Below are 24,671 nucleotides of genomic sequence, written 5' to 3'. Positions count from 1 at the left end.
CACCCATTCTCATGGGAATTAGGAAGTATAATTCTATTGTCTGTTCAGAAGTCAGAGACCTGACAATATTTGACTATTTAGTGAGCAACATTAATTGCTATTACAGTTTCACTCCCTCCATGCTTCAAAATCCAATCTATATATTTTGATACTGTCTTTAAAATTATAGAACATGTATTCATAGTAACTCACACATTCACATGTAGATATAGACACACATAAATGCAAGGTAAAATTTATTACTGTATAAAGATCAATAGATAGCAAACTCACAGAAAGAATCTGTATAAAAAGATCATATATATGTGTGTATACATACTATTTTCAAATTGTTCTCCAAACAAGAAACTGTTGTCTTATTTGATGATAATTAACAAAGCATCACCTTAAGAATTACCTATTGCCAAAAGGAGTCCGTATAATACAAATTCATATATTTGAAGCACACCAGCAGACTCTTTTTTTTCCCTTTTTAAAAATTTTTTTCATTAACATATAATGTATTACTAGCCCCAGGGGTACGGGTCTGTGAATCACCAGCACACCAGCAGACTCTTAAACAGTGATAGATGCTGCTAGAAATAAACCAATATTAGCAAATAAGATTATTGACTTAAAATGTTCCAATATGAGTAATATAAATAGAGTTGGTTTAAAGAAATGAGTCATGTAAACTTTGTACCAAAACTATACTATAATTGAAATAGCAATATTAAATTAAACATTGTCACTGCTCTCACACAAGAAAAGAATATTTTAAAAATGTACTATTTCTTTTTCTCTGGAGTCTAAGTTTATGATTTTTTTTTTTTTTTTTAAGAAAGAGGGGCAGGAAAGGGAGAGAGGGAGAGAACGAGTCTCAAGCACACTCCATGCCCAGCGGAGAGCCCAACTGGGGCTCAATTTCACAACCCTGAGATCACGACCTGACCACACTCAAGAGTCAGACACTTAACTGAGAGAACCACTCAAGCACCCCAGAGTTTATGATGATTACAATCATGAAAAAAATTAATTAAGTTGGATAATCATTCAATATTGTGTTTGCCAAGTATTTTTGGATTTTGTAAGTTCTGTATACTGTGATACAGCCATATCAAAAATGAGGAAGAAAACTACGAATTAATAAAAATAAGAATTCTTACATACGATATCTAAAATACAGATTTGCAAATAGTTTACACTCTTAAGAGTACCTAAAGAGAAGTTAAATGTATAGTTCATATTTTGCTCTAAGTTTTTTCTCAAATTTCAAAAAGGAAAAAAAAAAGGAAAATTGAACATATATATTATAAAGTAGTGAAAGCATGTGAAAGGTTACATGTTCCTTCAGGGCAAACGAGAATGCATTGCCTTGAAAGATGCAAAATGCTAGATTTTCCACAGTGATAGTCTTGGAAATAATATAAAATAATTGAATAAACGAACTGCTATCTTTTATTAAGTAATGGCTCTTTATAAATATTATTTATTTTAAATGACAAAATCATTGGTATCTCTACATGAAAGAACTGAATTATGACAACTTGGAGAAATTTGTTAATGCAGCCTTTTTTAAACAGTTTTTAAAATTTAATTTAAGTATTACTATCCATTGAGCAAAATTATCAGATAGTGATCATATCTGTACAGGATAGGTTGGATGTAAGATAAATGATTGAGATCAGAAAACTTGTTCCTCATTTTCTTATATTTTTAATACATTAAAGTAGCTTTGTTTATGCATGATTAATACTACTCAGAGACAAAATTGGAAAAGAACAATGAGAGCAGTATTGACTCGCCCTGAAATATTATTAAATAAAATCTACTACGTGGGGCACCTGGGTGGCTCAGTGGGTTAAAGCCTCTGCCTTCGGCTCAGGTCGTGATCCCAGGGTCCTGGGATCGAGCCCTGTATCGGGCTCTCTGCTCGGCAGGGAGCCTGCTTCCTCCTCTCTCTCTGCTTGCCTCTCTGCCTGCTTGTGATTTCTCTCCGTCAAATAAATACATAAAATCTTAAAAAAAAAAAAAAAAACTACTACGTGTGTTCACCTGTCAGCTATATTTAGACATTGTACTGGACTCATATGTTGGGTTCCTCCTTCAATTACCTCGATGTCTTCCATTTATTGCTCTTTTATCAGTCTGTGACTGGGCCTGACATCCTGTCCTTACATCTTCTGATCTTAGATGAAATGTCCTAAGTGGGACATTGTTTTAAGGTTCTTCCCGAGCAGCCTCCATGGGGGCCAATAATGGAACCCAGAAATGTAAGGGAGTTGGTCCCCTCGGTAGAGCCTGGTAGATGAAAACATGAGAAAAAACTGTATTAGTTTCATAGGGTTACTGTAACAGAGTACCACGAACTGGAAGGCTTATGCAGGAATTTGTTTTTCTCTCAGTTCTGGAGAACTACAAAATCCAGAAACAAAGTGCCTACTGTGTTGGTTTCTTCTGAAGCTTGTTCCATGATGCTCTCCTAGCATTACGGTTGCCTGTAATCGCAGGTGCTTCTTGGTTTGTGACAGTTTACTCCCATATTCATCCATGACAGTTTGTTTCCTGTATTTCTGTCTCTGAACCCAAATTTCCCCTTTTTATAAAGATATCAGTCATATGGATTAGTCCTCAGTCCAATGACATCATCTTAATGTGGAGTCTACAAAGACTTATTTCCAAATAAGGTCACATTCGAAGGTACTGACCGTTAGGACTTCAACATCTATTGGGGTTCCACAGTTCAACCTGTGACTGTGGGAAGACAATGACCTTAAAATTGCTGTGAAGAACATTTTTTCTTTCAAACTTTAGAGAGAATTATTATGTTGTATTAACCATACTTTTTATATTTTTTATAATGTTTTGACACCTTAGGAAAGTCTAGCTTGCTGACAAAAGATCATCCTGCCCAGAGATAGCTAATGCCTAATTCACCTCAACTTGGTGAGCCCACCGTTTTGTTTTTTTTTTTTAAGTGAAACTTGTTTTAAATTTTTTTTTTATTTTTTTCTATTTTTTAAATTAACATATGATGTATTATTAGCCCCAGGGGTACAAATCTGTGAATCGCCAAGTTTACACTTCACAGCACTCACCATAGCACATACCTTGAGTCCACTTTTTATATACAAACCAGTTGATTCTGAATCCACCTCCCTAAAGACTTATTTTATCTATATTGATACACTGAGCTATGTTTCTTCTGCCTTGAATCAACTGAGAGCCAAGTGCTAGACAGCTAGGGCCAACTCCATAATCCAAAGCTCACCATAATTATTCAAACTTACTGGTCTTAAAAATGTCTACCCTGACCTGCAAAGCTGTTCCCACCAAAACCCCCATGGCATATACTTTCCCCTTGCTCCTCCTTCTGACTCCTGATCCAAATTTGGGTCTTCCCCATGTGACTCTTCATGACATGGCCTGTCCCTTTCTCTTGGGAAATGTAAGCCATAACTTCTTGTTTCAATGGCATTGACTTCTATATTGTCACTCTGTCACTTCTGTAAGTTAATATCCCATAATGTAATTGAGACACACGTGCTGAGTAAACATGCCCACAACATGATCTGCTGGGCTCTTCCAGGATTCTTGCAAAGTGCTTTGTTCTGCCTTGCTTCACACCTTTTCATGCCTCACTTTCCTTTCTTCCATCTCCATCACCAACCGGGTAGGGAGTTTGTACCATCACTTTTGCCTTATCTCAATCTTTGTTGTCTGGAAGGCCATGCTAATATATATTTGGAGCCAGAAATGTACAAAAAAAGAAAGTATGGTGAGGGGTGTCTGGGTGGCTCAGTTGTTAAGCATCTGGCTTCATCTCAGGTCATGATTCCAGGGTCATGGGATTGAGCCCCTCATCAGGCTCCCTGCTTGGCAGGAAGCCTGCTTCTCCCTCCCGCAATCCCCCTGCTTGTGATCCCTCTCTCATTGTGTACTCTCCATCAAATAAATAAATAAAATCTTAAAAAAAAAAAAAAAAAGGAAGAAAGAAAGAAGAAAGGAAGGTGAATAAGGCTTAAAGACTAGATATTAAAACCTATTAAGAGGTTGCAATTTTCAAAATATTAAGATACAGAGCCATGGATGAAAAGACAAGTCAATATGAAATCTAAGGTTCAGAAACATATTTAACTTTATGTATGTGATTAGCAAATAAATAAAGCACTATTTCAAAGAAGTAGAATAAGTTGCTCAATTGATATTTTGAGAACAATTAATTAACCATTAGGAAAAATATACCCAGAGACAAAAACAAAACTGTGGGATAAATTATAGGATATTGTTGAGTCTTGGTTAGTAGCCAGTAAACCAAAGAACCAAATAAGGTAGCACTTGTCATTTATTCAACTGAAAACATTAAATAATATTCTCTGGGGGCATCTTGGTGGCAAAGTCTATTAAGTGTCCAGGTTTTGTTTCAGGTTGTGATCTTGGGGTCCTGGGATTGACTCCTGTGTGGAGTTCTGTGCTCAGTGGGAAGTCTGATTGGGATTCTCTCTCCCTCTCCTGTCTCCCCACCCCATTGTCTCTCTCTCTTTCAAGTGAATAAATCCTTAAAAAAATACTCTCCAAATTAGAGAATGTATAACAAATATGATAGTCTATTCTGGATGTATATAGTAATACCAAGAATTTTAAGATATGTCAAACTTTTTAAGTAAATGATATATTTTCAAACAAACTATTTTAAGGTAGACTCAGGCATTTACATAAAGAAGTATGTTCAAAGATACTTATGAGAGAATTTCAGACGAGATTATAGAAATTATGATCCATTCATGTATTAAACACCCATCAAAATGATGTAAGAAAATTATATTGATGGATCTGAAAAGATATTCCTGATATATCATTAAATAATAAAAGTAAATTATAAACCTTATATATGTAAGTTTCTCATTGGAGATAGAAGTAACGTACAGATAAATTATATTTAAATATAAAAGCCAAAAAATACAAATATTCTTTTTCTAAATATGCAAATTCTAATAGGAATTATTTTTGATACCATGATTACTAGTGATTTCTCTTCTTCATGCCAATGTGAATTTTCTAAGCTTTGTGTGATGAACATGAATGCATTTCCAATGAAAAAATGAAATTACTTAAATATGATTTAGTGGGTACAGTGTCTGTAAATTCCAGTAAAATGAATGCAGTTTAACTTTCCTAACACCAGAATTTCAGAAGTACTGTCTGTACAACATTGTTCTAGGGATGAAGATGACTATAGAAAGTAGGACATAAAAGAGAAGACAAAATCTGATGGGAAATATGTATGCGGAGTATGATATAGTTTTATTTTGTTTTCTAAATACTGTCATATTTATTTATTTATTTATTTATTTATTTACTTACTTACTTACTTATTTATTTGGGAGAGAGAGAGAGAGCACAAATGCGAGGAGGGAGAGGGATAAGCAGACTCTGTGTTAAGCATGGAGCTCAAAGTGGGGCTTGATCTCACAATGCTGAGATCATGACCTGAGCTGAAATCAAGAGTTGGACACTTAGCTGACTGGTCCATCTAGGCACCCCTAAATGCTGTCTTGATCTAATTTGGAGCACTTGCATTAGAGGCTGTTCTTCCTTGAGCGACTATTAAGTCCACCCCCCAACCACTTCTTTTATCCAGCCCTCACACTTTGAGCCACTATGCACCTACCCTATTCTCTCCAGGGCCAGGTACCAAACAACTGACACAGGCCCTTCGCCCTGAAACCTACACACTTAATCAAACTAGCCAATCCACTGGGAGTCTGAGAAACTCAGCTAAGCCCGCTGCACTGACCATACATAACCTGACCCGTAGAGCTTCAGTTTGCTGGTACCCTGTACCCAGGCACAGTGTCCTGGGAGGCTGTGCCTGGCAGTTTCTTCTTCTCCCACACTGTAAGTAATAAAGAGTTCTGCCTTCATCTATGCGGAGTCATTGTGTTGTGTCCCACCACCAAAAGAATCTTCAAATCATATAAAACAAAGTGTGTGTGTCTGTACAAAATGTATGCACATACATATATATCTTTTTTCCTCAAAAGTTCTGCCCTAATTCAAGTCTTTATTATCCCTTTGCCGGACGATTACAGAATCTTTCTAATCCAAACTGTTCACCTTCCAATTCAAGATCCCTAATAATCTTTCTAAAACAAATGACATTGTTATGCCTTTCCTTGGAGACTCTTTGTTCAGGGGTATAAACAAATCTGTGTCTGACTCCAGGCTGTTTTTCTCATTTCTCTTACACACACATAACCGGATCACAAGGATATGTTCATTTGTTCTGCTCTCTGACACGACTGTTTCTACCGCCTGCGTTACCCTCGGCATGCCCAGCCGGAAACTCCCTCATCGTTGTTCACAAACTAACACTGATACCATCCTCACATCCTAGGACAAACGTGCAGCTTCCTCTTTCACCACTATAACACTGTGAAAATACCACCATAATGTGACCTATGAGTCCCAACTGTAAACGGACTTTCTGAGACTAACAAGTATAGCTAATTTTCCATACATGCTTTAATTATCACCCACCTGATAGGGCACACTTGATAATGTGTTTTGCTGAGTTGAACTGAACTATGTACATAACTTGGTCAGAAAATACTTACGGAGTTGGGGATGAGATCACTTTTTTTGAAAGTCTTTCTTAAACTGGGTTTGGGGGAAATTACAAGAGAAATGATTGGGGTCTTTTTTCACCTCGACACAACACGAATAATATATCTGCAGTCTCTGTCCTAATGTGTTTTTCTTTTTCTTGTCCTAATGCTTTTATGTGGCTCAGAAACAGTTAAATACTGAAATACCAGAGACATCACAATAGAATTTAAGCCTAGAAACCATAAATTTAAGGGCTTCTTTCAGGCAATATTTAACTCACTGTTATTTTTTCCCATTTAAAATCAGGGAGATTTATACACAATATCCATAAGAAAAAAAAAAAAAAGCTGGAGAAAATGTTATTTTGGCAGTCTTTAGAAGGATGGATTCATATTTGAAGAAAAGCATATCTTCAAAACTCTGCATTTTTATAAGTTTATTTAGTATCATAGAGACAAAAATTGTTAGATCAAGATAAATAGACATGAATCCTTTGTACTTTGCAAAATGAACATTCTAGAAAGTGTAGGTGGTGTGAAAACTGCACAATTTAAAAAAAACCCATGAGATAAAGATTTGATCATCTTTCTAATAATATACTAGATTAGCACAATCTCTGGGTGGGCGAGGGTGGGAATGCAAATGAGAATAATGGGTAAAAGATGGCAATGAGAGAGAGGAGAGCCATACTCTGGCCAATGACTTCCTCAAATATGTTAGCAAAAAGGAACTATAGTCTGGTCCCAAATTATGCTGTACTGACAAATATATGTGCATATTATATACCAATATGTTTATATTGCCCCCATACATGGATGTGTATATTATATATTTCAACTAATTAGCTATATGCAATTTTTTGCCAAGGATGACTAATTTTACTGAGTTATTAAATTCAAGGCTTTAATCAACCCCCTCTTGAATTGTTAATAGAGGCATATGGGCCAAATAGACCCCATTGACATTTGTGGATGGGAAACTGAGACCTGCAGAGAGGTGATCCAGTAAATTGCAGTCTTGATTAGCACTCCAATCTTCGTACCCAAACCAGGTCATGTAAATAATACATTTTACTTCAAGTCCAAATTTCGGCTTCTACATTCCTGAGTATATTTCTATTTATTAAAATTTTCATTTAAAAATAAAACCTTTTTAATGCTGCCTCCTTATTTTTCTAAATCCAACACGAGAAACAGTACTAAATAAATAAATACTCAAAGGTGTATTACCATATGTACTACTTATAAATAAAAATAACTGTGATGTGTATCCTGCTTTTACTCCTCCGTATTCCTTGTAATAACTGAAGATCTGTATTTGAGTGCAAATGTGCCTCCGCACACATGAATAAGCAATGAACACATTAAAAACATGAAATCCCATCTGCAAATAATGTTGCCGCTCCATTGCAATAGCTCCCCACACACCAAAGCAATGGATGACCAGAGGCAGCATTTAACCCAACTCTCTGAAGGATGCTTCTGTTATTTGCAGTGAGGAGAGGGATAATGAAGCCCATTTGTCAGTGGCTGAGATGAGACTCTAACATGTTTGAATTACCATTTCTGGGCTCTTTCCACCATTTATTTTATAAAACACAAGCATCCAGTTCATAGAACCTTATGCTAGAATTCTTCAGTTTTGAGTGAGAGATGACAGCTGTTGGGGTGGCCAGGACATGGAGTTACAGGAGCGTAACATTCTGTATTTATTCATTCTTGGAGCCAATAAATATCTGAGGCTTTGCAGTTACAATTTTGCAAATAGAAATAACAAGCTATATTAATCAACAAACAGCTTTTATTTTCAAATTTATTCTACGAGTCATGAGATTGGGCATATCACAAAATATTGCAAAGTAATATACATAGATATCTATGTATATTTATTAATTTGATACAATATTTTACAGAAAATACTTAGTTATTTCCTTATTACTTATAAATATAAATAGAAGACTACCAAATTATGGATTAAATATATATTTAAAAAGAAGCGTGCTCGGGTGGCTCAGTCAGTTAAGCATCCAATTTGGGGCTATGGCATTGAGCCCCGCTTTGGACTCCGTGCTGGGCATGGAGCCTGCTTAAGATTCTCTCTCTTCTTCTCTCTTTGTCCCTCTCCATCTCCTCACTCTCTCTTTTTCTGTCTCTCCTTCAATTAATTAATTCATTAAAAATATATTTGAAAAGAAGAGAAAATATTTCAGAATCTATTATTAGTACATAAAAGAAAATAAAAATACAAAAATAAAGATTTCCTTTCAAAAAGTGCAGAGGTACAGGCTCAAACTTTGATTTGGCTGGTTTTTATACTTAAAAAATTAGTTGTGCATTTGGAATCTGTAAATTAGTCTGCAATCTGCCCATTGATAACAAGGGGAAAAAGTCTTATCTCACATTGTGACAAACATAATTATATGAACATTTGCACCCAGTTAATTTTGTTTGTATTCACTTAGAAATACCTGTTGAGTAGGGATTATCATTGCACTCAGGATATGCCTGATTTGCTAAAAGGCCACAAATGTCACCCAGCATACTAAATTCTCTCAGCAACTGAAGTACATTTAGAAAGAATGAAAATGAGTCATCTTGATCATTTCAAGGAAAATATTAGCTGATTTTCAAGTGCTTTTAGATGCATGAGTTAATGCAACAAATTTAAATATAGAAGACATTGTTTTCAGCTCACCTGATATTAGAAAGGGGGTACCTACATGATTCTTTTGACAGAGGAATACAAAAAATGCTTATGCCCGTCTTTCATTTACCTGTTTTGCAAATCTAGCAATATACCACAGAATCACCATAATTCCAGGCCTTTATTATTCCTGCCCATGGGTCCTGTCTCCGTGCTTTAATAATAAAACACCATTTTGCACCAAAGATGTCTCAAGAATTCTTTCTTGGTTACCGTCTCTGGACCTCACCCCACCGAACTTCACCTATGTTCTAGAACTTCATCACAGCCACCAAACATCATGACTGGCCTTGTGTGACTTAACTACAACTTAGCCCACTTTAGACTTCTTACCCACAGAGCTGTGAGTTAATAATTTGGGGTCATTTTAAACAATATTTGTGATAATTTGCTACTGTAGCGATAGAAAACTAATACACTCACCCACAGGAAATAATGTACCTATTTTGCATAACAAGTACAACATGACCCATCATAGTCTCTTTTGCTGGTTGTAAAGATGTTCACCGCTAATTTAAAATTTTATCATAGAAACTACGCAGACCTTTACCTCTAGCATAGCTGTCTTTTTCTTTCATGTACCCCCCCCCCTTTTTTTTTAGGATAAAAAGCTATCCTAAATTTTCACAATGTAATCATGATTATATTTTATCAATTTTTCAAAAATTTGTATTAAGCTATGCCTTCTTTAGAAAAAAATAAAATATAAGTACAAAAATAAAATTAATTTTGTCTATTTTTACTTAGAGTTTCCTTCATTGTGAAATATTTAAATGCAGTTTACAGGAATGCACAAAATGAAAGGTAAAATAAATTCGAATTGGTTGTGATAGACACTGGTTGTGTTTCATAACCAACATCCATCTTTTTTTCTTTGATAACAGCAGCCTGACTTTCTCTTGGGCTTTAGCCCCCCTGTACGACATTAAATCTTGGTAGCATATTTCTTACTACTTTAGTGAGGGGAATAGCCTCTCAGCTCTCTGGGGGATAGCTGGGAGATCCTCTCTGATCTCATATAATTAACCCATTTTTTTATGTCCAGCTTGGCGAGATTTTCGAGCACATCCTCAATACTCTGGACTGTTCTGGAATCTCTACCCAATTTACTGTTAGCTATTAATTTTCCTGAGCTGTGTTAAAAAAAAAAAATTGCACTGGGAAAAGCTAAACAGGTAAGGAAGATTTTACTCAATGGTACTGTAGTAGAGGGTAAGACTAAAATGCAGTCTGAGCTCAGCTGCACTGAAACAGAGGGAAGGAGAGTTTTTCAGAGCTGGGAAGTGGGGTGGAAGATCTTTGGCTACTTGTGTTGCTAATTGGCTATACTCAAAGGATCTCCTGCATCCTAATAACGGGAGGTAATTTTATATCTGTTGGAGCAAGGTGCTCACTAAAGGAAATTAAGTTTCTACCCTCCCCTAGGGACTGGGAGAAAGGAGCATTCTATCAAAATGATCAAACTTCCAGTACAAAATAAGTAAGCCATGAAATATAAAGTACAGCATGACAACTATAGTTAATAATACCACATTGCATATCTGACAATTGCTGAGAATAAAAGAAGAAAAAAAGAAAAAGAAAAGAAAAAAATCTGGGGGTGTGAGAAGGGAGCATTATCTTCCTTGATGATTGCATTTCAAAGGGGTACCTCCAGGTCCTTAAAAAAGGCTGTTCTGGATTGTAGAACTGGTAAGAAGCTTTCAAAAAGATTTACATCTCAAAGGGGCAAAGAAAGAATTTTCCACTGGTTTTTAAAAGTAAATGCTCTAAAAAAAAAAAAGCTGGGTCAGGGGCCTTCAGTCTTGGAAGAAGCTTATCTAATGTTGAATCAAGATGAGGGGTCAAGTTTATTCCTAGCGTTTTATTCCTTAGATGCTATTATAAGTGGGGCCGTTTTTCTTAATTTCTTTTTTGAATTATTCACTGTTTGTGAGTAAAAATGCCACTGATTTTTATGTTGATTTTGTACTCTGCACCTTTAATGAATTTCTTAGTTCTAACAGCTTTTGTTTGCTTATTTTGTTTTCTGTGCAATCATCAGGATTTTCTACACACAAGATCATGTTTTCTGGAGAGAGATATTTTACTTCTTTTCCAATTTGGATGCCTTTTATTTCTTTTTCTTGACTGATTCCTGGGATAGGACTTCCATACAATATTAAAGAGAAGTGGTGAGAGTTGGCATCCTTGCTTTGTTCCAGATCTTACAGGAAAAGATTTTAGTTTCTCATCATTGAGCATGACGATAGTTGTGAACTTTTTACATATGGCTGTTATCGTAGTGAAATAATTTCCTCTACACCTAATCTGTTCAGAGTTACTATTTTTCTTAATCATGAAAGGGTGGTGAATTTCGTAAAATATCTTTCTGCATCTAAGGATTCTTACCACAAACACAAATAATGACAATAATAATAAATGGGGTGAGAGGAAGCTTTTAGAGGTGATGAATGTGTTTATTGTGGGGGAACCTGAGTGGGTGGAGGCTGGCATGGGTGGTGAAAAAATTCACCCAAGGCAGAACAAAGGAGATAGAAGTTTACTGAACACACTGCAAGGGAGCCATGGTCAGGACGGTAATGGAGACTGCCAGGAGGCGGTGGTGGGGAGCTACTGTTAAGGGAAAGAGGTGAAGAGATATGGGAACATGAAATATTCCAATTTTGGTGCCTGTGCCGAGCTGTAAGGAGCCCATTGGTCAGCTAGGACTATGGATACTTTGAGGTGCATCACCTAAGGAGCCTGTTATGTTCAGCTAGATGGTCCCTGGAGGCCCTTCTACCTTACTCCGGTTTCCGTTGCTCAAGCCTGTCGCCTAAAAGAGGACTCTATATTCATGGCGTAGGTTGGGATGATATTTTCACAGAAATACACTTACCTCCAAACTCTTCAAGTTGCATACATTCAACATGTACAACTTTTAGTATGTCAATCATACCTCAATAAAGTGGTTCATGAGAGAAAAAAAAAAGTGAGAGAAAAATATGAAGGGCATGTGAAGATTATCTTGGGCTGCTTTAGCAGCTTGGTAGAATCAGCCCATTGACAGATGCAGAATCGTGAATATGGGGAGAATCCCCTAATCAGTTTAACAGCTCCTCCCCTTCGCTGGCCTGGGATCCTCATAGTCCATTGGCAGACGTGTTCTCTGGGTGCCTGCAGATACATGTAAAGGTACTGCAACTCCTTTGATGAATAATCGCTTTCATAGTCCAGAGAGGACAGTATTTGTGGAGCATGCTAGATTTGACCCAGGCTATAGGTATAGGACAGTATAACTTACAGTGTATCTTTGAGTCTATAGCATCATCACCTGTTAGCTCGTTAAAATGCACATTTATAATGTACCTTGATTTAGTAAATCACAGTTTCTGGGGATGTGAACTGAGATTCTATTTTTTTTTAAGGGTTTATTTATTTATTTATTTATTTGTTATTTTTTTGGCAGACAGAGAAAGAGAGATCACAAGTAGGAGGAGAGGCAGGCAGGTAGAGAGGAGGAAGCAGGCTCCCTGCTGAGCAGAGAGCCTGATGCGGGTCTTGATCTCAGGACCCTGAGATCATGACCTGAACTGAAGGCAGAGGCTTAACCCACTGAGCCACCAGGCACCCCGTGAACTGAGATTCTTAATTTGTCTTAATTTGGCATCTGTCCGGGTGATCTGTGTGCACATTACAGTTTGAGATAAATACAGGAGAGGCAAACATTATCTGGTCCAGGCATTTCCTGTGAGATCATTGCATCTTTTCTGATAAAGGGAAGTCTCTATTCTACAGCAAGATGGAGATACCACTTCTGTTGCCTGGAGAAGTCAAACAAATTTGTGGGTTCAGTTTTCTGAAAAGCTCCCTCCCTGTTGTCTGTGCCTCGTGTCTCAGGGTCTCATCTCTTTCTATCAGATTGAACACTTTCGAGTAAAATATTCCCCAGGGCTAAAAATTGATCAGCTTTTATAAGTGGCTAACTTCTAAAAGGGCATTCTCTTAAAAATAGGATATCAGGATTCTCTGACTTGATAGTTGGCCTACATGAGCCTGGTTTTTGTTGTTGTTGTTGTTGTTGTTGTTTTCTTTTAAGGTTTTGATTTTAGTTAGGATCATCCCATTACACCATTACTGTTTATAATTACTTATAATTATCATTTTCCACAATTTCTCAACTTCTAGAGTGTTTATACAGCCAAGTAGAAACACTTCTACCTATACTCCATCCGAATTCCCAATATCGGAAAGTCTTAGTATCTCAGACGCTTATAGGACTGAATTCTTACTCCCTAACTATATTACCACCAATGACCAGAGATGACCCTTTCTAAGAATCACAGAAGAAACTGTGGGCTGGAGATCCACCGCTAGTACCCACTATTTCACTCTTCTTGTTTAGGTTTTTCCAAAATCAACCCTGAGACAGCAATTTGAGTATAATTAGTTTATTGGGAGACAATTTAAGAATCATAATAGTTGGGGTATCAGGGTGGCTCAGTTGGTTCAGTGTTTCAACTCTTGGTTTCCACTCAGGTCATGATTTCAGAGTCCTGGGATCGACCCAGTGTCAGGCTCCATGCTCAGTGCAGACCCTGCTTGTCCCTCTCCCTCTGTTTCTCCCCACACTCTCTCTGTCTACCTCTCTCTTTCTCAATCTCATGAATAAATAAAAAGTCTTTTAAAAAATCATAATAGTCATGTGGGAAAATTGGACTACCAACATATTCAAATACCTACATCACAGCAATTGAATTTTGATTATTTATTATTTATTTATTTATTTAAGATTTTATTTATTTATTTGACACAGAGAGAGAGAGAGAGAGGGAAGACAAGCTGGGGGAGTGGGAGAGGGAGAAGCAGGATTCCCACAGAGCAGGGAGCCTGATGCGGGGCTCAATCCCAGCATCCTTGGATCATGACCTGAGCCAAAGGCTGATGCTTAATGACTGAGCCACGCAGGCACCCCAGGTTATCTATTTAATTACTTATTTTACTTTATATCGGGAATCAGAAAACATTTTCAAAAAAGGGCCAGTGAATAGTTTAGGCTTTGCAAGCCAAATTATCTCTGTCACCAACTCTCGACTTGTCACTACAGGACAAAAGCAGTTATAGATAATGTGTTGAATGAGCACGGATGTGTTCCAAGAATATATTATTTACAAAAACAGATGATGGATTGAAGTTGATGCAGAGACCATACTTTACCAACTTCTATTCTATGTCATGACCTACTTGAGGACAAAGAACATGGCTTTTTATTAATATAGCCTAAGTATCTGGCCAATGCTGTACACATGGATATTTACAGAGTAAATTAATAAAATCTTAATGTATTTATAGATAAGGATGATTATCTTGAGTTGATCTTTCCCCTTACCCAGTTCAATGAGCCAGAAAATCAGGTTGCTTTTTAAAATTTAAGCTTGAAACTAAAACCCAAGTTTGAATCATGCATAGTTTTCTTTAGAGAGAGTAGCAATACATCACCCAAACATGCTGGGCAGTAACCTAATTTCATCTATCGGTGCTTTTTTTTTCCCCCTTTTTCTTTTTATGGCTTTTTTATGGCTTTCTTTTACTCTGTTGACTTTGATAAAAAAAAAAATTCCATAGTAGGTCAATTGTAAAGATATTGAAAAAAAAAAATAGATGAAGTAGAGAGAGAGAGAGATTTGACTGATCAGCACAACTCTATCCAAAATAGAAGTTGGGGCTTCAAGGATTTAACCTCATTGCTACTGTGACAAGCGGAACACTCTTGCCATTTGATCACATTTATTAGATATTTTATCTAATTCCTCCTTGCTTTTATTGTCCTACCTACTTTTGATTGAAAAAATACACACACACACATACACACACACACACACACACACACATATAATGTATTATGATCCCATTCATAAAGTTCAACTACATATAAAACTAAGCATTGTACTAATAAAGATACAGCCTGGGACAGTACATTTATAATGAAAAGCAATGGTAAATTCTACATGCAGTGGGTAAGAGAATGGTTGGAAGGAGGCTTCAAGGGACAGCACACTCAATTATTAAACAGGGTGCTATGTGCTCAGGTTTTCCTTGCATTGCATTAGACCTGATACTTCTATTACAAATGTTGCTTTGCATACAGTTCCTATATAATGAGAAAATTATTTCCCTGAAGGTTTGTATATCTTTCTGCTTGGAAGTCTTTTTGAGCAATGTGGAATTCCATTCATAACTCATCAAAACAATGCTGAGAGTCAGGATGAAGCATTTCCATGCACGCACTACCATCAGTCTTAAATGTTGGATATATGAAGAGAATTGAATTTTTTTTTTGCCTCAAAATATGTAGGATATCAGTTCTAGATCAAGATTTTAGCTCTTTCTTCAACAAGAGTATGATGCATTATTCCCTTTCCTTTCTGATGTAGGTAACAATTTTAATAATATTATCACATGTAAATCCCAAATTGGCACCTGATCCTAGCATCATATATAGGAAAGGAAATGCAGAAAATGCAATTAAAAGCACACACATTTTAAGTTTACAACATCTTGATTTATTTAATATTACAAATTATTTTTGTTACCCAGTTCATTATATAAGTAATATAAAACATCAGCCTCTTATTGGTGAAATGTTCTTTCTAGCAATTTAAAAAATAATTGCATACAATCCTGTGCTATAGGTATTCTCTTTTGCAATAAAAAATGGCATTCAGCATAATTACAAGAATTAATGACCTTGCATTAGTGTAGCCTTAAATCAAGCAAAGCCTGTAAATTATTTTAATTGCAGCATCCAGTTAAAATATTTTGGTCAATGAGCCTTTACAAATTGTATTAAAATGTGCAAAAATAATTTTGCTGTGATATATATCATGCTAATACACATTTATGATGACCAGTTTTAAAATACAATCTTCCTTTAATCTTTTCTTCTAGAATTATGCATTTATTTCTCAACTTGAAATTTAAGAAGGCAGCTTCACCTCAGACCCTCTTAGTCCTGAAAAAGTAACAACATTGTAAACTTTTCTTCCTCATAAACTCTTCAGTTACTGCCTCTCTGCCTCTATTAGTTTGCTATTGTTCAGTAAGAGACTGGCACATTTTAACTGCTTTAAAAAGCACACCTTTATTATCTCACAGTTGCCATGGATTAGGAGTCTCCCACAATTTAGGTAATTCTCCAATCAGTGCCTTATAATGTTAAAATCAAGGTGTCAACTGGGTCATCTTTATTTCTAAAGCCTGGGGACTTCTTCTAGGCTCATAATGTTGTTGGCAGAATTCAGTTCCCTCAGGGCATCTGGGTGCCTTGGGCTCAGGTCATGATCTCAGGGTCTTGGAATGGAGCCCTGCATCAGGCTCTCTGCTCAGTAGGAAGCCTGCTCCCCCCCACCCCTGCCCCACACACAGACACCCGCCTCTCTGCCTAGTGATCTCTCTCTATCTCTCTCAAATAAATAAAATCTTAAAAAAAAAAAAATTCAGTTCCCTCTGGCTATAGGACCAAGGTCCTCATTTATTGGTTCTGTCTTCTGGGGAATGCTCTTTGCTCCTAGAGGCCACCCATAGTCCCTTGCTATATGGCTCAGAACCCATAGTCCCTTGCTATAAGGCTCAGAACCCATAGTTCCTTGCTATATAGCTCAGAACATGGAAGCTTACTTCTACAAAGCCAGCAGAAAAATCTCTCTGTGTCCGGTCAGCTAAGATGGTATCTTATATAACATACCATAATCAAAGGAGTAACCATCTCCTATTTACGGGTCCATCTCACACTTAAGGGTAGGCCCTGCACTGGGGGCAGGAATCCTGTGGGCTATCTCGGAATTCTGCCTGCTATACCATCCCATTCGCATATTTCAGCCACGAGCAGAAAATGCTCTCTCCTGGTTCTGAGAAAATAACTTTTTGTCATAGTCTGTAACCACCAAACTGGAAAATGGTTAGCATTTACTCTTGAATGAAATTAAGATTATCACTGCAAAAAGGGACAAAGGGTTTGAATAATGTCTGAGAATTTTCTGCTTGTGAAACAGTTTCTGATCTCTCATATTCTTGAATATTAATCATGGAGCATCTCCTGATACCTGATACCATGTTCTCTCACAAAGAGGCATGCATAATATGAAGACCTGTACACAGTCCCCTCTTATGAATTAGTAAATATGTAACCATGGTGCAAAGTAGGTTCTAACAGTTAAAATGATCTTACAGAAACAAAATTATTAACTACGTTTCACTTCATCTCTCAATGCCAAAGTCTCCTTTACACAGTCACCCCAAAGTTGATAAATGTTTGATAATCTTGGAAAATGTAAGAACTATATTAAAAATTTTTACAATGCAAAACTTATCCCCAAAACAAAAGAGATAGTACAGTAGACCCACAAAATGACAACCAGGACAGCTGATAGCCAAGGTCAAAAGCAGAGAAATAACCCCTTCAACCTGTTTTTTTACATTAATATGGAGTTCATTGGATGATGTTACAAATGTAACTAGATCTAGCCAAGGACATTTTTATCAGGTGTGATAAATTGTGTTTGACCTGCTGGTACCACCCACTGAATACCTAACTTCATGTATTTCAATAACTTTTCTGATAATCAACCACCTGGGCAACATTTGCAGTCTTTCAAGCTGTCACTTTGGGACATGAATTAGTGTTAAGATACACATAAATCATTGCAGCAAGTCAAGAGGAACTGAAGCAGAGAGCTGCTGGCTTCAAAATAGTCACATCGCCAAGTAGATTGAGGAGACACATTAATTTAGTCAAAATAAATAGATTCTACTTCTAACCTATTTATTAATTTTGAATATTTGAAAAAAATTCTATCAAAATTGCTGTTCCTAAAATTAAACCATTGCTGTCAAAAGTAAAAGATTACCATCAGAAGCAAACCAGGCTTGTGATAATGAAACTAAAGAACACTTGATAATGAAGAAGTAGCATCTTGAAATATCAAATTATTGAAAAGTAAGAATGATTAAATTATAGGTTGATGCTGTTATATCATTCTTTATGGGATCCTTTGAACCAACAGTCTCAGAGGTGTAAGAAGCAGTAAGGAAAGGGATGGAAGAGCATCTTATTTATTTCAAGTCATTTCAAAAACTTGTCAAAGTGATTTTGAAACTCTGTGTCCTTTGGGGAGAATTTTTTTGAAATAAGAAATCTGCATAACACCTCTAACTAACAACCTGTACTAGCTTCCTTGGAGAAGATTAGGCATAATAAAAACATAAACCTTGGATTATTTATCTTCATAGTCCAATTTTTTTGTAATCTATACCTCCATTCAAAAAAATCGGCATTCAATTTCAGTTTTCATCTAGTGAAAATAAAAAATATTCACCAGTACATGAAAAGGAGTGAAATAAATCAGCTTTCACTTAATTTTTAAATTTTGTTTAAAAATATGTAATTGTATCTAAAATAGTTTTCTGTCTTTTAATAGGGTATATCTAATTTCAGGTGACTTTTTATGAATATTTGTTTTTAAAAATTTTTACTACTGTTTCTGCAAAGCATTATATCTAGTTTAATAAAACTGGATAATCAAGAATGTCCTTTAACATGAGTTTTGATGAAGTTGGAAGTGAGGAGCCTCCATAAATAAAAAATATTTTAAAATTTTGTATAGGTAAGATGTTATAAATAAGAAACCAGATATTAACAATGATATCTAGCTTTCAGATATGCTAGACTTCTTAGAGATGAGATAAATAATAGCAAAAACACAATTGTAGCTAGATTAAAGTTAGGTAGGTTGTGCTATATTCCAAGATTTATTTCTTCTCCCACTTGAGACTTCATAAAAGCAAATGTGGGTACAGGTTCATGCAAATAAGAAAAGAGAGAGGAGGCCTGGAGATGAAAAGGCAGAAAACAGAAAAATAACTAACCTAACAGACATCTCTGCTCTACATTTGAAATGTGCAGATATCAAAGCAGAAGAGAAGGAAAAAGAATGGGTCACTTGTACCTGGAAAGGCTGATAATGCTGAGGAACCAGACAGAGTCACAAGCAGGAATGAGATGTATAGCATATAAGCATTGAACCTGAGTCAAGAATACTAGCTTCATACTCATAGACAAAGACCTGTAAAAAAATGACTGGTGAGATTGATGGTTATCAAGGAACATGTTGGTTGATATCAAAGAACCAATAGGATATCTAGAAATAGCCACATCCCAATCCCAGCTTCCGTCATAATACTACTGACATGTGAGGGTCCTCTTCCCCAATTTGTGTTGCACGAAGTCATCAAAGTGATAAGCTCCACCTATATATAAAGTGATTCCATTGAACAATGTTAGTGCTTCTTCCCAATTTACTCTTTCATTCATTCATTCATTCATTCAGTCAATGAATAAATGAATGCTCATCAAGGTCCAGTGACTATTCTAGGTGATCAAAGTATGTTAGTAAATATGAGTGAAAAAAATCCCTTCTCTTATGTAACTTACATTCTAATTGCTGGAGGTTGACAATAATCATTAGATGTACAAGTGCAAAAGTTACCTAAAAGTAAGTGTTAGGAACAAAGAAAAAATAGAACAGCTTAAGAATGGTTGGAGTACTGGGGAAAATAATTTGCTATGATATTAATTAGGATGTCCAAGGGAGGTGTCATTGAGAAGATGAGAATCAAGTGATGGTTTTAATGAGGTAAGGGAATTGCCATGTGGGTATCGCAGGGAAAAGAATCTCAGATAGAGAGAATAGGCAGTATAAAGACACAAGGATGAGTATACTTACTATTTTTAAAAAAGAAGCAAGGAAGCCACTTGTGGCTAGAGGAAAGTTAGGAAGGAAGTAATTGGATATCATAGAGAAAATGGGAGCTATATCTTGTAGAACGCTATCAAGAATTAAGATATGAATAGTACCAAGGAACAGGGTATAGAAGGAAAGCACACCAAATGAAAAAGAAAAAAAATTAAAAACACATGCAAGAGGAAATAAAGATCATGAAAGTAGCAGGAGAAATGTACACAAACCAAATCAATACCAATCAATTTTCAAACTTAGGAAAATAACTTATAGCCCTAAAATAGGAAGAGGATGCCCTTAGAGAATAAGGAGATTAAGATAAAAAGGATTTAAAGTGAAATGTAATGTTAAAAAAAAAACTTTAGTTGAAAGTTTGGAAGATAACTTTGAGGAAGTTAAACAGAAAGCAAACCTAAAGTCAAAATTCTAAAAAAAAAAAAAAAAAAAAAAAAAAGGCTTGGAGGAACAAGCCACTGAATCCCACATAAAATATCTATATCAATGCTTATTTTCATGTTTCAACACACTAAGGAAAATCCCAACAGAGTTGAGAGGGTAAAAAGCATTTTTCATGTGGAGGTGTGAAAATGAAATTGGAGCTGAATTTTTCTGCCTCATTGTATTGCTGAATGACAGAAGACTGGACAGAACTTTCACAAGGCTTAGAGAAAATGATGTTTGATAGAGTATCATTCCCAGCCACATTACAAATCAAAGATAAAAGACAAAAAATGTAATAGGGAAGGAAAAAAGACTGAAAAGAATTATTTCCATCTGACTCTTTTCTTCCAGAGCCAAAGGAAAGCTTAACAACAACAACAAAGACTCAGAAACAGTGACTCCAACCCAGCATCAGTCCCCAAATACAACTGTATGCATTGGTCCCAGATAACAACCCATCTAGCATGGAGTGAGATAATAGAGGTACAAGGTGAAGGCGCAATGGGGGAGGGGGAAATGATACAACAGACCAGGTAATACTGTAGTGGAAATATGATAGTATAAGAAACAAATCAATATTTACATAGAAAAAATGTGCGGATGAATAAATAACAGTTAATAACTCAAAGAAAATCTGTAAAAGAAGAAAAAAGTATTATCATATTTGACTTTTATAGAGTGATATTTACATTGACATATCAAATAAATCCTGAATATTTAAGTCATATACACATTTTCCTGTAATTAGGGAATAGGAGAGGGCTAGTAATAAAGTATAAAAGAATTAAATCCATAGGTGTTGTATTAGTTTCCTATTGTGACCATGCAGTTGACCCTAGTGACGACAAAACCAAACCAAACCAAACCAAAATCCCACATAAGATAACAAAAAGACCACTTACTTTTTTTTTTTTTTTTTAATAGTTCTATAGGTCAGAAGTCCTAATGGCCCCAGCTGGCCCTCTATCTATTTTAAATTTTACAAGACTGAAAACAATGTGTTGGCAGGCATTCGTGACTTTCTGGAGGCTTTGGGGAAGAACTAGCTTCCACATTTATTCAGGCTGTTGGCCAAATGCAATTCTTTGTGGTTGTAAGACCTAGGGATCTGTTTTCTTGCTGGCTCTTAGCTGGGAGAGGGATGTTCTTAGCTCCCAGTGGACTCTCTCCAGTAGCATGTGGTAGTCCTACCACCATTCCTTTTGCCAGCTTGCAGAGTCTGTTCTTTAACTGCCTACATTTGTATCCTACTCTGGTGGTGACAAAAACTACAAATTTAGTGGCTTGAAACAAACCCTACTAATTTATAATTTGATGTTTCTATAGGTTAGAAGCACGGATGTCACTGTGCTAAAATCAAGATGTCAGCTAGGGTGTAGTTCCTTAGAGAAGCTTTAGAATGAAATCTAGGTCCCAAGTCATGTATGTGATAACTCAGTTTTCCAGGCTAATGAAGGTTTATGATATTGTAACCACACATTCTGGAGCACATGGTTTCTCCAGTTAGCAGGAGAAGAGAAAGCAGGAGGATTTCAAGTGTCCATGAAATGCTTCAGCCCAGATCTGACACATGTCACTTGTGCTCACAATCCATTGGCTAGAAGTAAGCAACCCCTGATATTGGTAGCAAGAGTAGAAACTTTTCCTCTTCCCAGATTCATGCAAAAAGAGGAAAACCAGAGAATGGGGAATGTTCCACAGTACTCATCCTCAAAGCCATGTGTGACTTTGCCTTAGGAAACAATCACCACCGATAACTTCTGAGACCTGATTTGGGCTTGAAACATTCATTCTTAAACATTCATCTCTCTTACTAAATCTAGTATTGTTATCAAATTATCTTCTTGTAAGTTATCTCCCACTGACAGGGCAGTCCTAATATCACAGGTGCTAGCTGTGTGTCAGCTTTTCCTCTGTAGCCTCATTGTGCTAAACACTGAGGTGACAGAGTGGAGAATTCTCTTATGGTTAAGATACAAGTTTTCATTCAGTCCAACATCTATTCGTAGGTTAACCACACACCATTGCACTGTGTAAAAATGCCCTACAAATATTCATTTTGCTGAGTAAGAATGTCCTACATTTCCACGCCCTAATGCAGACCCCAGTTACTACCTGCGAAATCTTGAAATGCCTCCATATACATGAAAACAGAAACCTTTATTTTTCCATTTCATTATATATTCAAGCATTTATTTTGAGACCCCATTTTACTGTTTCAGGAAGCTGTGTTAGTTATCATTGATTGTGTGAGGCTTATGGCAAGCCCATTCAACCAAAAAAATTCTGAAAATTTGTTTATATATTTTCTCTGAAAACTTCTCTGTCTCTATTTTTATCTTTTTTGTTTTTAGTTTCTCATGTTCCCTCTTTTCTTTAGTAAACTAATATACTCATGTATTTTAAATATCTATTATATAATATTTTAATTTCCATTTTTTTAAATTTTCACCTGGATATTTCTATTTTCTGATATCTTTGCCTTATTTCTGAGATGAAATTCATTTTCCATAACTGTATAATTATTATTTGTAGTTTTTTTTTCTTCCATTCAGAATTTGGTATCTCTCAATAACTTATTTTGCATTTCTTAGGTTTAATCTCTGACTTTTTTTCAGAGGATTTTTTTAAATGCTTCGTTTTGCTTGGCAGCAAATTAGTAATACAAGGAGAAACACAAAATAATTGATTCAAAGGTCTATGTTTCAGATGAGCTTATTGAATAGTGGATCTCATCATAAAATGATAACTCTATTACCTGGCTTTCACTAGATCGCCTCCAATTACTTTTAATTTAGTTTTTTAAAAATTTATCTGATTTTACCATCTGCCTCATCTCTCTTGCTCCTACCAAAAACATTCTCTGCTTTTAAGAATTCATAAGATTAGAGTCTGTCCATTCATAATAATCCCCCCAACTCATCTTAACACGCATACATTAATTTAATCTGCATAATTTCTTTTGCATTGTCTGTAACATGTTTGTAAGTTCTAAAGATCCAGGTCAAGGCATCTTAGGAGGGCCACTATTCTACCTATCATTGGATTATTCAGCTTCTCCAGAAAGTTTACTTCTTATCTCCACTCTGTGTTGTATAAGCTTGGCTCCCAATATTGGTGATTTAGTGAGAAAAGAGCTTCAGAATTTTAATTAATCTCCTTACTCTTCAGTTGAACATCTAAGCCACATTCAACTTTGCCTGTATCTCTGAATTCACACAATGTCTTAACGAATTTTTCTGACTTGTAGCTTTCCATGTTTCTGTAAGAGAGGCACAGCTATCTGGCCGGTCAGTCAGTATTGGACTACAGATTCCAATGAGTAGCTGCTTCATAGATAAACTTTCAAAAAAAAGTCACCTGTTGTCAGCCACCTTAGCATCCTTCCTTCACCATATATGGTACCTTTAATCCTTGAGACTTTTCAGGATTTGATGAGCTTTACACACGCACACACACACACACACACACACACACACACACACACACTTTCTCTCTCTCTCTCTCTCTCTCTCTGAACTACCCTTGCTCTGACAAATCATTTAAACTTCTTTATCTTCTACCCAGTTTCTAAAATATCATTGTGATCTTCTCCTACATACCTGTCCTTACCAGTTAATCCAGTTTTATTTTATATACTTTCCTTTGAGGAGAGTTAGGAGAAAATAATTGTAACTAAATGTGTTCAGAGTTTAATTGAACATGCTCATTTGATTTTAAATTTTCTCGATTTATTTCCATCCAGTGGTATAACTGGTCTCACAAATTTGAATTTAGTTATGGCTCTAATTTTTTTAGTTCCTTTTTTTTTTTTAGATTTTATTTATTTATTTGACAGACAGAGATTACAAGTAGGCAGAGAGACAGACAGAGAGAGAGAGGAGGAAGCAAGCTCCCTGCTGAGCAGAGAGCCCAATGCGGGGCTTGATCCCAGAACCCTGGAATCATGACCCGAGCCGAAGGCAGAGGTTTTAGCCCACTGGGCCACCCAGGTGCCCCCCTTTTTTTAACTAAATGATTGTTTATAAGTATTTTCACTTGTGTTCCCCTGAAAATGAAAGGGCTGTGAGTATATTTATGTATATGTGTGTTTGCTCTGTTTTTTCTAATGTTATTATGTGCAGATGGATGAACAAAGGCTGTAGCTTACTCCTTCCTTGA

Source organism: Enhydra lutris, unplaced genomic scaffold (genome assembly GCF_002288905.1).
Source record: "Enhydra lutris kenyoni isolate GAN:26980312 unplaced genomic scaffold, ASM228890v2 scaffoldscaffold32, whole genome shotgun sequence".
In the NCBI taxonomy this organism is placed as follows: Eukaryota; Metazoa; Chordata; class Mammalia; order Carnivora; family Mustelidae; genus Enhydra; species Enhydra lutris.
This window is presented reverse-complemented; position numbering follows the sequence as displayed.